We start from the raw sequence: 17,019 nt of genomic DNA, 5'->3' as shown, positions 1-17,019 counted from the left end.
TGAAGCTGTGCCCCCCAAAACAAACCAAAACAGTTGGAAGCTATAAAACAGAAATTGATAAGACAATTTAGGTACAGTTTTCAGGGAGTGATGAATACTAATTCAATGAGAGGGACTTTTAGAAATTATATACAGCTGTGGAGATTGACTTGTGGGCTGAGCATATGCTATTTTGTGAGAAACTCAGGTTTGACCTGTATCACCACATGGTATCCTGAGCACTTCACCAGGAGCTACCCCAGAACACTTGAACCAGCATTTTAGAACCACTGTGTGTGGCCACCCAGTAAACAAACAAACAAAAAAAAGACAAAGAAGAAGAAAAGTGAAGTTAATCATAGACTTCTAGAGTTTAAGCAGGTAATTTCCCAGTTTCTTGGTATCAACTTTGGGAAAGTTTCTCTCTGTTTCCTTAGTTTCTTTATCTGGAAAATGTAGGTGATGGATAATGTCACATACTTCATAGAAATCTTGTAGTAATTAATAACCCGGAAATTTGAACTTAATAAATGTTAGCTATCACACTATTTTAAAACAAGCAAGAAATTGTAGCTCTCTCTCTATATATATATATATGTATGTGTATATATATATATATATATATATATATATATATATATATAATCTCACTATAGCACTGTCCTCCTCCTTTTGTAACATCTCCATTGTGAGACTTGTTGTTACTGTTTTTGGCATATCAAATACGCCACGGGGAGCTTGCCAGGCTCTGCCATGTGGACAGGGTATCCTCAGTAGCTTGCCAGGCTCTCTGAGAGGGACAGAGGAATCGAACTCGGGTCGGCCATGTGCAAGGCAAACACCCTACCCGCTGTGCTATAGATCCAATCTATATATATACATTCACACACATACACACATATATATGTGTGTGTATATTTTTTTTAATTAAAGTCAGTCCTGATGACACTCTGCCTGCGGTTGGGGGTCTGATGGTTTTGGTGCTTGAGCACAGTGATGTGGTGCTATTCTGTTCCTCTGTACAATGGGCCGCCAGAGTCATTCCACCCTTTTTAAGTTGTCTCTCCCTTTGTAAAATCGTGTGTTTTTAATAGTTATACATTGAACTTTGGCGAAGGAGGGCTTTCTGAATGTATTTATGGGCCTGCCTTCATTCCAGGTGCTATTCTGCCCAACCTGCTGGGCAGGAAGGACAACCACCTGGGTGCTCACGCCTTGTGGAGCTCTGCTGTGTGGGCCTGGTCATGCTCAGAGCTACACCAGGCAATGGTAGTGTGAGGGAGAGGGAATGTATGTTGTGTTGGGGCTTCACCCCTGGGCCTCTGTATACAAGGCATTGCTAACCATATAAGTTGAGTTATTTGTGATGTGTTGTATGATATAATCTTTTGTGTTTCTCTTAAAATACAGATTCCTAAGGAAGTATAATCTCTCTAAATTTTCTGTTAATTTTATTTTAAGGAGAGTCTCCTTTTGTAAATATTTGTTCTCACTAGTCCAGTTGTTATTAATAACAGTACAAATTATGACATTCTCAGCTAAATACATTTTACCTGCTTTATGAGACATTAAGAGAATTAGGTGCGATTATCGCAGAATGGGAAAGTTTATGAAGCACAGGGATGTTGCAATTTAAAATTGTAAATAGTAGTCAAGTATATGAAAGGTTAAACATGGGTACCTCATGTAATCACTTTAAAATACCTGTCAAGGAAACGAAGCAATAGTACAGCAGATAGGGTGCTTACCTGTACACAGGTGTCGTGGGTTTGATCCTCAGCACCACGTCTACCCTGAGCCCCTCCAGGAGTGATCCCTGAGGTCAGAGCCAGGAGTAAGCCCTGAGCATCACCAGATGTAACTTAAACAAACAAAAAAAACAAAATACTTTCAAGGAACAAGAGGTAGTGTGGACATGATAGTACATGATAGTTGCATACGTTCCTGGCCCAGGAACGAGAGATTGTATGTACATGATAGATTGTATGTTGGGTGCATACATCCTAGCATGTACCCAGCCCCTGTTTGAGTCCCAGCATTACATGGTTCTCCAAGTATGTCAGGTGCAGCCTGGTGGACCTGGTCTCCTCAGCGCTGCAGCGCCCAAGAAGCGTGGTGATCCTTGAGTGCTTGTGCTAAACCAATGAACCAGTTGGCTAAGACCCACGTGAGGCCCACAACCTCCACTGGTTGGAATCCCTTCCCCCGCATATTTCATATCAGTAATGTGATATATCAACAAATGTAACCACTACACAGGTCTATGAAGTTTTTTCAGGATGTTCCTTATTGAGAAATTATAATATGGTTTTTAGAAGATATGATAAGCATGCAAATCTTAATAACAAAAGGTAGAAATAAGGGAAGTGAGGCGAGTACTTGATTGACTAGTGAAGTAATTTGCAGTTGTTAGTGTAGGATGTTGAAAGAGCATTTGGTGTTAGGTTGATGGAACTTTATCTCAGGGAGAAAGCAATACTTGAGCCAAGTTTTGATTGACCAAGAGATGGGAGGTAAAACAGACAAAGGCAGGTGGCGTCAAATAATAGAAAATCAAGAATTTTCCTGAAAGACTTGGGAGTTTTATTTTGTACCTGTAGCCCACAGAGGCAGGTATTTTGCCTGCATTTGGAGACATGGAATAAGTTCTTGTTTTTGCCAACAGAGACATTTAGAAAGTGCACCATTGGTGGTGGGGGAGGGTCATCCCAAGGGGCGAAGGGGTCTTAGGATAGGAAAGGGATCAGTATGAAATAGTTGGAAATGATAGCTTCGGACACAAACTGAATGTAGAAAGTAGGTAAAGGAATGTACCTAATAATCTTTTAGTATATATACTGCAGATACCATAATGCCTAAAAGAAGGGGGGGGGGGGAGAGAGAGAGAGAGAGAGAGGGAGAGGGAGAAATATACACTGAGCGATAGCACAGCGGAGCGGTAGGGCGTTTGCCTTGCGTGCAGCCAGCCCAGCTGACCCAGTTTCGATTCCTCCGCCCCTCTTGGAGAGCCTGGCAAGCTACCGAGAGTATCTCGCCCACACGGCAAAACCTGGCAAGCTACCCGTGACATATTCGATATGCCAAACACAGTAACAATGAGTCTCAAAATGGAGACGTTACTGGGCCCACTCGATTAAAATCGATCAACAACGGGAGGACAGTGACAGTGATATATATATATATATATATATATATATATATATATACATATATACACACATATATATACACATATATATATCATTATATGACTGAAACCCAATCATAAACAACCTTTTAATTGTATCTCACTGTGATTCAATTAAAAAAATTTAAGTGCACCATTATTTACCAACTATTAAGAGGCACTGGGTCTAGTAATTAAAAAAAATCAAACATGAAAACTGGAGTCATAAACACAGATTGATCTCAACATAAAGGAAAACCTCTCAAGTCTGTAGCAGCACATTCATGTCGAAAGGACTTTTGAGAACAGGGGTAGGACAACAAGTGGTGCTGAGCGCTTACTCCTGGCTCTGCACTCAGGGATCATTCCTGGCAAGTTCGCGGACCATCTGGGGCACCCAGAACCAAACCTGGGTTGGATGGATGCAAGATCTGTGCCTGTCTCTCCAGTTCTTAAGAACATTTTATAAGAAGCACTCTAGAACCAAATTTTAACTATATTTTATCTCTTTTACATAGGCACCATGATTTACAATGCCATTAATAGAAGTGTTTCAGGCTCACGGCATCCCAAGACCATAGCCGCCCACCTGCGAGCCAGCATGCCACAGTGGCCCATGTCCTCTCCCATTACCCACACCCCACCCCCATAGTGAACTTAGTTCTGCAGGTCTTGTCTCAGGGGCTAAAGATATTTAATTGCCCATCTATAATTTCCTTCCTGTTTTTTTTATATTGTACTTTTGAGAGAAATCCTTCTGTATTTGCTCCTCTCCCTTTGACTGATGTAAGCTTATTTTCTTAAAAGTTGAGTGACTCGGGGGTGGCCAGAGAGACCTTCCACCTGGTAAGGCGGTCGCATACGGCCGTTCTGAGTTCTTTATCCAGCACCCGCTGTTGTCCCACAAGATCTGCAGGCCTGTTCCCTGAATGCAGAGCCAGAGTAAGTTCTGAAAACAGCTGAGTGTGGCCACATAACAAAACAAAAGGGTTAGTGATGACTAAGATCACCACTCATCCTGTATTGTATATAAAATAGGCTCAGTTTATTAGGCTTTTTCAAAAAGAATATATAGTATGTGTATATATGTTCATTGATTTTATTGCAAATTTTTTTCTGGCCTTGTTTACAGGGATTTTCAGAACTAAAATGTTAACAGCTTGCTCCATGTTATATTTAGGAAGTAATGTTTCTGTGTATGCTTTTTCTTTAGAAAATGAATGGAGAAAGTTTTTTAAAAGTTTACTTTTATTTAAACAGAGTACATGATGTTTAAAAGAGTAATCCTGTGTTCCCTCAACTAAGTTAAGGATAAAAACTTTTATTCTAAGACCAGTGCATATTTCTAGTTATACATAAAGTCTTGGGTTAACTATTTATTGTAGAATATAATCTTGTTTTCTCTTTTTATCACTGCCAGTATTTTACTGATTACCTATAGAGAGATAGCAAAGCTTACAAAATGTATAATCCATAAAACATTAGTTTATCTACATTTATTTATTGCTAAAGCTCTACATATTATTTGAAGTTCTTTCTTACTCAGTGGGCCTAGGGATTATCTTTGAAGGCTAGTAATAAAATCTTAGAAAAACTTAAGAATTATTTTTATAAATGCTAATAATGAAGACTTAGTACTAATCAGTGGTCATGAACACTTACACCACTGTTTCATAGACACTGCATTTTTCATCATAATCACCGTAGGTGGCTACAAAAATAGAATCCATGTTGTAGCCTGTTTTGAATGAGAATGTTTGGGCATCACACTTGGGAATTTACATTTTAAAGTAGTGTCTTTGGTCTTTGTAGTCTCATTTTGAAGTTGGTGCAGCCAACATTTGTATTATGTTTGGACCTATATAATATAATACTTGCATAGTTGTTGATGTAGGTTTGTATTGTAGAAGCTTTAAAATCCTTTCATATTTACTAGATTTACAGCTATCTTTTTGGTTTCTATCTTTTAATAGAAACAGCTTCCAGTTTTTATAATCCTTTTTTAATATGCAACTGAACTGAGAGAACGAGATCTATACTAATAACCAGAAAGAACAGCATGGTTGCATATTCAAAAATTATTGATGTTTGCTGTGGGACTCCATAATATTCAAAAACCACCATATTAAAGCTTGGGCATTGTAGCATCTAAATCCTGTTTTTGTAACCACATGTCTTTGATGATTTACAAAAAAAAAAAAAAACAGAGGAAATCAGAATCAAATTCTTTGAGCAAAGAGTATTTTTTCTGAGTAATCCAAATTCTCTTTAGGGACATTGTATCTTAAGAAACTTACTAGCTAAGTGTTACTTGATTGGTGTAAGGTATAGTTTAACTGATGGGGGACATTTTGTACTATTCACAAGAACAGAATACTTAACTAGTTGATTCATACTATTCTGTTTATTAGAACTCAAATTAATCACGAATATACATAAGATATATCTATGTATCTATACATATATTTAAATATATGAATATTTCTATGAATCGGGTAGCACACCAAACAGTTCTAGGGCTTACTCTGAGCAGGGATCAAACTCTGGTCTGCTGTGTGCAGGACAAGCAACCACTTTACTATCACACTAACCCCCCATAAATTTATTTTTTATGATTATTTTATTTTATATTATATTTTTAAGTGGGACGGGACCTTGAACAATGTTCAGAGATTATTATTCCTAGACTTCTCGGGCCTCCTGGCACTGTATGGTCCCCTGATCACCTCCAAGAATGACCCTTGAGTACAGAGCCAGGACTCAAATAAAACCCAAAACCAAAGTTCATAGATACTAGAAAGACTGAAAGGGACTATGGCGAATCCTTACATTATGTTATAAATCCAGACATGTTCAATAAAACTTTGATACTTATAAAGGGAAAAAGAAATCTGAATTGTATTGCTTTTTGTTTCCAATTAATGTGTGCTATGGTATATACCTTCTTGGCCCAAACTAACTTTTAAAAAGCCCCAAACAATCATTTCAAGATAGGTTATTATATTTAAGTAAAATTTTTATAACTCAAATTCATGTTATTTTCATCTCTCTTCTAGATGCTTGTTGAAGATGTCACCTTCTACATGTGGGAAGTAGATACTGAAGGCTATTTGGAATACAGACAAGATCTTTAAAAGATAGACATTCAAGGTAAATAATAGTTATAATCTCATAAACAATCTTACATAAATGATTAGAGTTACCAAATAGTGATTTGCCATGTTACATTTGCTTAATTTTATCTCGGTCCCTGTCGAAATGGGCTCACAGTCACATATCATTCATATTCAGGCACACACTTCTACGACCAATAGTATCTTAGAAGGAAGTGTCCAATTTCATTTATGGCAGACAGCTGACAAAAAATTATATTCTATTACAGCAAGTGTGCAGACCGATCAAGAACGAAGAAGAAATCAAGTACCTCCCATTAAAACTGAGCGCAGGGCCCAAGAGATAGTACAGCACAGCATCCCTGCCTCGCATGCAGCTGGCCTGGATTTGTTCCCAGGCACTGTATTTGATTCTCTGAGCCCTGCCAGTACAGATTCCTGAGCACAGAACCAGGAGTAAGCCCTGAGCACTGCTGGACATGGCCCAAGAATCAAACAAGCAGAACAATTAAAAACAAAAAAGCAAAAAAAAAAAAAATGAGTATGATTACATCAGTAAGAGTTTAACTTGAAAAAATAAGCAGCAGTTTTTTCTTAAACTCATTAATTGATTCCTGAAACATGTTAAGAACTTGTTCTGTAGCCAAAGAACTCTGTCATTGATTCACATCCTCAGAATCTGAATACGAAGTCTCTTTTCACTATTTTTTAATTCCTTTTAGAAAATTTTTCTTCAGAAGACAGAAATACATCTTTTTCAAAAACCAAAATACATCGTCAATAAAAAATTTGCCTTTGGAAAAAATATCTACTTTTGCCTCTGTGTGAAGCAAATAAAGAAGTTTATAGCCTCTGGTGCAGGAAATTTTTTTCCTTTGTTCTATTTTTCTCTATTCTTTTAGAACACAAGTATTTAGAGTTTATTTTTCTCCCTAATTTGTGGTTAGCTGCTTAGTGATTTGCTCGTTTTCTGTGATGAATATTATTGTCAGAAATGATTTCTCCTGAAAATATAAGTGATATTATTTCTGATTCATTTTTATTTGTACATATGGTGAGTTAGTTACTTAATAGAGCTATTTAATTATTTTCTGAATTATTATAATTGGGTAATTATTTTTATAGTTCTTTCTATAGTCTAAAAGAGATCCTTTTGATTTAAAAAGAATATTCTATTTTTTAAATGTACATTCTACATGGAGAGAAAATAGTTAATCACATTACATGATTCATACAAGGCTCTTATTTATATGTTGTTTTTTTTATTGTATTCTCATACTCTTAATCCATTTGACAACATAACATGAGGCTGACACCTAAGGATAGTAGATACACAGGACAGATAGACTGCTCCATAGCCTGCCTCATGAGCAAAGGGGAGAAGGCAGCTGGAATAGAGAAGGGATCACTAAGAAAAAGATGGCTGGAAGAATCGGTCGGGATGGGAGATGTATGCAGAAAGTAGAAAAAGGACCAAACATGATGAGCTCTCAGTGTCTGTATTGCAAATCATAATGTCCAACAGTAGAGGGAGAGATTATGGGGAATCATGTCTGCCATGGAGGCAGGGGGAGGGTGGGAAACGGGGGGTATACTGGGGATATTGGTGGTGGGGTGTGTGCACTGGTGGAGGGATGGGTGTTTGATCATTGTGTGATTGTAACCCAGACATGAAAGCTTGTAAGTGTCTCACGGTGATTCAATAAAATTTAAAAAAAAAAAAAAAGAAAAAAAAAACTGTTTCTAAATAAATTTACCCTCACAGCAAAAATGAAAAAAAAAGAATCCGTTTGAATAAGGTAGCCTACAATAATGTCTACTACACTCTTTTCTTTTGTAAATAAGTATGATTTGTGTATATTTTTAAAATTTTTTCCCTTAACAAAATTCACGAGAAAGATAAAAATAAATTCAAGGGAAAAGAGAGAGTAATATTAGGAACCTGCATGTGCCCATCCCTTAGCGTTAATAGTTATTATGAGCTCCTTTTAGCTATGCCTCTACTTTGTACCCTGTTTTTTATTTACATGAAATTTAATATGCATAGTGGCACTGGGCTTTGTGTCATATCCTACCCTTACTCTTTTACTTATGTAATCTTTTTAATCATTTATTTTTCTCTTTTTCATTGCTGCTAATTCCCATTTGTACTCATGGCTTGTAGCAACCATGTTTTAACTGCACTGTTTCCCAGTGGTTTCTGGCCAAATTTATTTCAGTTTTCTCTCACAACAACTTCTTCTATAATGAACATTCTCATATTTGGTTCAGAATGGAACTCAGGAATTCTTTGGGATATATATGTATATCCCAAAGAATATTATAATATATAGGTGTATGTATATTTACTTGGTAGAGCAAGTAAATATGTATATGTATATATACACCTATCTATCTATCTATCTATATATATATATGGAGAGAGAGAGGAGAGAGAGAGAGAGAGAGAGAGTAGAATTGCTAGGTATTAGGATACAGCTTTATACTGAAGTCCTCACCCAAAAGCTCTACCAAATAGAATCTTAGTTCATGTTCACTAACCCCATAATCCCTGCTAACCTTTTAAATTCCCTAATGTTTTTAGTCTAATGTGTATAATTTATAACTCATTTTTTGCTTTTGTTTATCTTGGGATGCCACACCCAGCAGTATTTAGGACTTAATCTCTGTCAGGAATCACTCCTGGCAGATTTGGGAGACTGGATATGGTGCTGGGGTAAGAATCCAGGTTGACTGCATGCAAGGCAAATACCTTCCATTGTTTTCATTTGAATATTTACCAGTCAGGAGTTTGACTCTCTCTTCCTATCTATGTTCACCTTTTGACTTCTCCTGAAATTGCTTGTCTTATTAATTTTTATATTTTGCTGCTTTTCTCTTGATTAAAAAAGTCTTAAGAGATTGTTATAGATTCTGGTTATTTCCTGTCAGCTTTAGGTATTTAAAAATATTCCCTTCTATTTCAACCCTTACACACTGTGCACCAATATTGTAGAGCCTGAATGACAACTAGGAATTTAGGGTTGCCGGTACTTGGTACCCTCCAGGCTGCCCTGTTATGGTCACAAATGTTTGTTTGTAGCATGTGTAACCTGTGGCTGTGGTGGGCGGCAGGGAGTGGAGGGAAAAGGTGGAGGATTTAAGGGATGGCTGAGACCTCAATCCCAATGCATGCCATCAAGGGTTAACAAGGGCATAGTAATGGGGGCCCCATTTCTAACCCACTGTGCTTGGGGAGGCCCACAAAGTGCTTTCTGACTATAAGTACATGGCACACATGTTAGAAGTCAGCTGTGGATTGTGAGGAATCTGGTCTCCTGTTTGGTTCGGTTTCAGAATGTTCATTTTACCTCTCAACCAGCATAATTCTGCCCTAACCTAGAAACATCATTACTATTTGTTACACAGTAACAAATAGCTAATACTAACCGAGTGTGTTTTCAGAATGGTTTGTAAAAGACATTTTTAACAGTGAAGAAAGTTCACCCCTCCAGAAAAGTTTCCATTGTACTGTGTCATGCTCTCAAAACTATAATAACCACTGGCTTTGCACAGAGCAACTCATGGCATCATTTGAGAATGTTTCTCTGTAGTCATTTTAGCATCTAGGTATTCTATAAATAAGTCATTGTGTCCTTTATTCGTCTGTGCTTAAACATCTAGGTTATTCACATTTTACTGTTTTGGTGAAAACCTTTTTTTCTGTTGAATTGTTTCTGGAGATTATTCTTTGGAGTAGAATCACTGTCCCATAGCATATGAAAATTTTATTTACTTAGTATACTAAGTTCTAAAAAGTTAAATATTTACCACTTTCTTTTTTCTTTTCTCCTCTATTTTTCCCTTTCCTTCCTCTTTTGTTGTTGTGATGAACAGTACTCACATAATTTGGTCACAGTACTTAAACACGTGCACACCGGGGGTCCCACTCATTCATGGTGTTGTTGGCACTTGTTTTGGTTGCAGTGCTTGCCAACCTTCTCCCACTCGATGTTGTATTTGCACGTACTTACTTGAGATGCACTGAAGATCACACGATTGTGGTTTGGGGACTCCAAACAGCACAGCTATTGAGGTTACACTCAAGCTTGTTGGAGAATGCCAGGGATTGCATTTGTAGTCACACTGACTGCAGGCATGTGAAGCAGGCTCTTTGGCCACTGAGCTGTCCCTGGACCTCTAGTATTTTCCCTTTAGATTTTGTTAGGGGAGGGAAGGTAATGGTGAGGCCAGACTTAACAGTGCTCAGGGCTTACTCCTGGCTCCATGCTCAGTGATCATTCCTGATGATACGCAGGAAACTGTAGATTATGCCAGGCATGTTGAACCAAGGCTGTCTGTGTGCAAGGCATATGCTTTAACTTTTGTAGTGTCCCTCCACCCCCCCTTCTCAAATTTTTATTGCTAAAATGTAAGGTTGAACTGCAGAATTATTTTCACTTTGTGCCAAGATTGAACTTTTTATTTGCCTTCTTTGTTTGGTGGATTGTGCGCTCCTTAATTAGCACTACAATATGGTTTCTCATGGTCTCATGGCAGTGCCACCACTGTAAACTAGTTTTCTTTTCCAGTGTTTCTGTGTTTTAGCTTCTCTGTACACAGAATGAGAACTTGAGTATTACTTATCTCACACAATTGTCAGGAAAAAATAAAATGATTCCCAGAAAACATGTGGTTTGATATTAAACAGCTAAAGAATCTAAATAAGTTTAGATTTTACTCAGAAATTATAATGATTTTACAGATTTGTTATCCCTTCATATGTATTAAACATTCTAACTTTCTTGGTCTCAAAACCAACACATTGTTGCATTTTGAAACTTTTACTATCATATAGAAGCCGTGTTTATTTTATTTTATTTTTTTTGCTACCTACAAGTAATCCTTATAGCTACCTTTAATTAAAATGCTTTTATGTTACTTTGCTTTAAAAAAAAAAACAAAAAAACTGTTCCAGGAACTGTATTACATCCAGGACTCATAATAAGACATGGTGCCTTTCCTTAAGCTTTTTTCCAAGTCTTACACAAGGATTCAAGGTTCCCTGGAGAAAAAGAACCAGTAAGGGATTTATAGATACAGATAAATGCATATGTATGTATTGATTCATTTCAGAATATTGGTTTACATGGTTATTGACTAGCAAATGTGAACTCTGTAATAGTGCCAACTGGCTGAAAACAATTGGGCAGGAGCTGATGCTTCAGTGAGTCAGAATTTCTTCTTCAGGGAAATCTCAGCTTTCTTGTTACAATCTTAGAATTGATTGGCTGAAGCTTACAGAGTTTCTAGAGGGTCCCTTACACTATGAAAGGCAATCTTTTTAAATTAAAGTAAATGCCTTGTGATGGTATCATTTATTGAAAAAAATTACAAGATATCTTCCTATGAATTCTACTCTGTAATTATAAGCTGCTCTTACAAAGTACTGTTAAATTACCTATCACTGAAGTATGACTACATCAAACATTTTTACTTTTAAACAAAAATATATGCCATCCAAATAAATGTTGATTTCAAAAGGATTGTTTTGAAGATATTTTCATTTTATGATGTTATTTTGAAACTCATCTTCTAGATTTGCCTTCTGAAGTAGAAATTCCTTCTTTTGGCTGATTTGTAGTGCCCTCACCTTTAAAACTTTGCTTAAATGTCACCACAGTATGTCCTGTCTGACCATTCTATTTTAAACTGCAACTCTCTTCTACCTTGCCTTGTTTTCTTTTTATCCATTACATTTACATTTTTATAGGTCCATGTAATGAATATATTTATGTATGCCTGCAATAGAAGCTAACCAACACTAAAACAGTGATTTTTGTAGTCCAATACAAAAAATATACTTAAATAAAACTTTTATAAAAATGCTTCAGCTATCAATCTCTGGATAGATGTTACTTATGTATATATTTTTATAAAACATGCTGATAGATAAGTAGGTCTTTAGTTTACTTTGCTTACAAGACCTGTTGTATCCATCTTTCCACTTTTGGAGCCTAAGAGCAAAGTCATTTTCAATTCAAGGACCCTACTTGCTTAGTAAATCTTACTCTCTATTTAAAAAAAAAAAGTAGCAAGTAAGATAAGTATAAATCAAACTTGAATAGTTTTAAGAAATGTTTGGTTTTACCATAGAAGACATGGTGTGTTATACCTGTACTATGAAGCAATCCTAAAGGAAAACATTCACAGTACAAGAACTTATAAATTCTCACTTCTAATCTAAATTGCTTCCCTTCATGTTTTTATAATTATAGGTGTGTGTCTGTGTCTGTGTCTGTGTCTGTGTGTCTGCGTATGTGAGTGTCTGTGTGTTGGTGTTGTTATGTTAGCACACCTGAAGGTACTCTGAGAGCTATTTCATCTTAGTGCTTGGGAGTCATTCTCTTTAGTGCCAGGAGACTATGAAGTACAAGAGTCCAGGGGATTAAATGTGGGGGTCCTACTGCAAAACATGTTTTCCAGCCCATAGAACTATCACTTTATTTATTTATTTATTTTTAATGGGGCTAGAGCGATAGCACAGCTGATAGGGCATTTGACTTGCACGCAGCCAGACTGGCCAAGCTGGGTTCGATTCCTCCGCCCCTCTTGGAGAGCCCGGCAAGCTACCGAGAGTATCTCGCCCACATGGCAAACCCTGGCAAGCTACCCGTGATGTATTCGATATGCCAAACACAGTAACAACAAATCTCAAAAGGGAGACATTACTGATGCCCGCTAGAGCAAATGGATGAAAAACGGGAGGACAGTGAGTGCTACAGTGCTATTTTTTTTTTTGTGAGACACCATGAGGTACAGTTGTAAACTTACAAATTTTTGTGCTTGGGTTTCAATTATACAATGATCAAATACCCATCCCTCCACAAGTGCCCATTTACCACCATCACGGATCCCAGTATCCTTCCCAACCCCCATCCCCCCCATCCCACCGTGCCTCTGTGGCAGGGCATTCCCTTTTGTTCTCTCTCTCCTCTTGGGTATTGTGGTTTGCAAAAGAAGTACTGAGTGGCAATCATGTTTGGTCTATAGTCTACTTTCAGCATGCTTGTCCCATCCTGGGAGGATCCTCCCAACATCTTTTATTTGGTGCTCCCTGTTAGAAAAGATGAAGTCATGAAATTTACATACAAGTGGTACTACATGGAAAATATCATGCTAAGCAAAGTGAGTCAGAAAGTGAGGGAGAGACATAGATACAGTGCTATTTTTTAATGAGTCACCATGAGGTACAGTTACAGACTTACGAACTTTTGTGCTTAAGTTTCAGTCGTACAATGATCGACTACCCATCCCTCCACCAGTGCCCATTCTCTACTACCAGTGTTCCCATTCCCCATCACCTCCCTCTCCGCCCCCCCACACCTGCCCATGACAGGCGCATTCCCTTTTACTCTTTCTCTCCTTTAGGGTGTTATGGTTTGCAATGTAAGTATTAAGTGGCCATCATGTTCGGTCGATAGTCTACTTTCAGCACGCATCTCCCATCCCAAGTGGGTCCTCCAAGCATCCTTTATTTGGTGGTCCCTTCTCTATCTGAGCTTCCTTTCCCCCCCAGCATGTGAGACTGGCTTCCAAGCTGCTGTGGAGCAATCCTCCTGGTCCTTATCTCTACTATCCTTGGGTGTTAGTCTCCCATTCTGTTACTTTATATTCCACAAATGAGCACAGTCCTTTTATGTCTGTCCCTCTCTTTCTGACTCATTTCACTTAGCATGTTACTCTACATGTTGATCCACTTATATACAAATTAGAACTATTACTTTATTTCGAAAAGCTTTCTTAGAAAAATATAAGAAATGAAGTAACTAAGAGAAGATGGGGGGGACATGAGGCACATCTCACTTTGAGATGTGGGTGACTCTCCAGAATGGTGAATGTACCCCGGAGGTATTTTAAGTTTAGCTTTTGTTCTTCTGTGTGTGGGGGGGGTGGGGGGGGAGCAGTGGAATGGTCACAATTAGCAGCACTCAGGAACTACTCCAGGCTGTGTGCTTGGGGGTCACTTCCAGTGCTCAAGTGACCATGTGTGTGGTGCGGGGGATGGAACCCAGTATACTGCATGCAAAGCTCCCACTCAGCCCATTGAGCTATCTTTTTAACCATGAGGGTATTTTTTAAGCCCAATTTAAAAAAATATTTTTTTAAAATAAAGTATTAGACAAAATAATTTAAAAGCTTATTTATATCCAAGCTGTGTGGGATTATTGTAGGAACTCTATAAACAGTAAAAGAGATAAAAATCCCCCTCTCGGGGGGTTTATTACCTATTTAGGGAAACAAATAATAAGCAGCAAAATAATTAAATAGTGTTTCCAAAAGTGACATGTTTTTAAAAGGAAAATAAAATATGGTAAGTAGAAGGTAAGTGGAGAAGGAGAAGATGGTCAGGGAACACTTCTCCGAGGAAAATGATGTTTTTTTAGAAACCTCGTGAGTGATGGAGAAGGGAGCCATGTCTGGAGTAAAATGGTATTCAGGTGAAAGGTTTGAGGGTCAGCATGAATATTGTATGAGGCACAACAACAAATCTCAGGGGCTGATTTGGAGAAAGTAGAGAAAGAATGAAATAAGTCTGAAGAGATAAGAAGGGTGGGCACATAAGAGTGCTAAAAGTCCAATACGGAATTTTAAGATTAAGTTTAAGATTGGTATGAACCATTGATGGCTTTTAAACATGGGATTGTTGTGCTTGTGAAATGCAGAGCATCTTTGAAAAAAACATATCGAATCATAGATTAGTGCTATAAATAGTCTAAAATAATTAAAAGCAGAAACTAAATTAGATGGCATTTTAAATCTAAAAATTAACATTTGGTAACTCAAACAAGGGAGATGATTTTTTAATACTCAAAAAGTGCCTAACAATTTAATTTCAGAAAAAAATATGATTGCATAAAAGATATGTATACTCAGTTTATCAAAGTAGAAGTACAATTGACTAATAAACATTAAAATGTTCAGTTTTCCAACCTTTTCCTTAAATTGTGATAACTTTTTTTAGTGATTTATTGCAGACTGTTACTGTATTTTGCTGTTCTTTTTGTTGTTTTTGTTTTTAAACCTCATTTTTATTCATGATTCAATGTAATGATGTGACCTGATTATTTACAGTGTGTATTATTAATGTGTGTCTCTGTCTATTTGTGTGTGTTTATGTCAGGGTTATGTCAGTGTTTCTGTTTTGTTAGAAATGCTGAAAGTAAGAATCCAAAAGTCAAGGGAAAGTGTGTGTGTGTGTGTGTGTGTGTGTGTGTGTGTGTGTGTGTGTAATGGGTGGAATACCTAGCATATTGGTGGAAGGAAGTAAGCAGACATCTATCACTGACATTGTAAACCATGGTTCAACAATAAAACTGGGTGAAAACAGTACATTTTGTAGATCAAATGAACAGCTAACCAGAATACAATGCTATAGTGGGTTAATGGGAAATCAGATGGTACTGCTTTATCTTTCTTCCTCTTTGAACACCGCTGGGTGTGACCCAAATGTCTCCTGCCCCCCAAAACACAACATTAACTTTATATATGCACTGTATAAAATATTCAAAAAATGTATTGACTGATTACAAAAAAATCAAAGGATGAAAATGTGGCACCAATAAGGATAGTCCCCAAAACTGAGTCATAAGCCACAGAGATAGCTCAAAGGGTTGGAACCCAGAACCCCAGGTTCTCTTCCCAGCACCACATGGTCCACTGAGGTCCACCAAGAGGGATCCCCAAGCAACTCGGTGCCCAAGTAACCCCTGAGTACTACCCAAGTGCGGACCTCCAAACCAAACCTACCAACAAAAGACAACCAAACACAACCGAGTCACACGCCCAGAATACAATTTTGAAAGGGGAGTGACCAAACTTTGTTAGAGATGTTATAGGCAAGGGAGAGTCCAAGTACTGTTCCAGATTTGCTAAATCCTCACAATAGTATAGACTAAACTTTATTTTTCATGTAGCCCTTCTCTGCTCTCTGCACCTAATTCTAACAACTCAGCTCACCCTGTTCCCCTAAGTATGATTACAGAAAAAAGCCTGTAGCAACTTAGGGTATGTTACATCACAGTTTTTGGATAATATCTTTTCCATCATTCTGAGATCTTTCCTGAGGGGTCCCTTGCCACTACATTTCTCCAGCACTAATTATCTTCGATTGCGCCACTGGAGTGGAGCGATAGCACAGCGGTAGGGCGTTTGCCTTGCACGCAGCCAACATGGCCGACCCGAGTTCGATTCCTCCGCCCCTCTCGGAGAGCCCGGCAAGCTCCTCGTGACGTATTCGATATGCCAAACACAGTAACAACAAAGTCTCCAATGGAGACGTTACTGGGCCCGCTCGAGCAAATCGATGATCAGCGGGAGGGCCTTTACTTTACTAATTATCATCATTTACTCTCTGGTAAATGTGTTAGATCTTAGTTGCTTTTTGCTAGAGTTTAGAGGCATATGTGAATCCCAATGTTGCTGAATATGCATTATGTGTTTTTCCATGAAAGATCGAAAGGAATGAGATAAGGAGGAAGAAAAGGAAAAACACATAGCTGAGAGAGGAGAAGAAGAGAAATATGCAATAAACTATAGGAGCAAAATTTGTGATTCAGTGAAGTACAGACCTAGGAAAAACATAACACAACAGAAGATGAATTATGAGCTGACAAACACAAGGAGTATTTGTTTCAGAGGCAGGAGACATAGTACAGGTCAAGGTGCTTGCCTTGTATCCCTCCAGTCGTGTTTTAAACTGTATTTAACTGGCACCACATT

At 37.8% G+C, this 17,019-nt stretch overlaps 1 long non-coding RNA gene and 1 other non-coding gene across 2 annotated transcripts in view; one reads left to right on the top strand and one right to left on the bottom strand.

Moving 5' to 3' along the window:
* LOC130026974 (uncharacterized) overlaps nt 1-17,019 on the top strand; it is a 180,974-nt gene that overhangs the window by 142,709 nt on the left and 21,246 nt on the right. The window contains exon 2 of the long non-coding RNA XR_008792948.1: nt 6,202-6,295. This is a non-coding gene — a long non-coding RNA (uncharacterized LOC130026974). The remainder of the gene's footprint in view (nt 1-6,201; nt 6,296-17,019) is intronic.
* LOC130027014 (small Cajal body-specific RNA 15) lies at nt 12,178-12,301 on the bottom strand. The gene has a single exon (XR_008792961.1). It is a non-coding gene; the product is annotated as a small Cajal body-specific RNA 15 (non-coding RNA).

Source organism: Sorex fumeus, unplaced genomic scaffold (assembly GCF_029834395.1).
Source record: "Sorex fumeus unplaced genomic scaffold, SorFum_2.1 ptg000035l, whole genome shotgun sequence".
In the NCBI taxonomy this organism is placed as follows: domain Eukaryota; kingdom Metazoa; phylum Chordata; class Mammalia; order Eulipotyphla; family Soricidae; genus Sorex; species Sorex fumeus.
The sequence above is the reverse complement of the archived record's forward strand: the minus strand, read 5'-3'. Positions and strand labels throughout refer to the sequence as shown.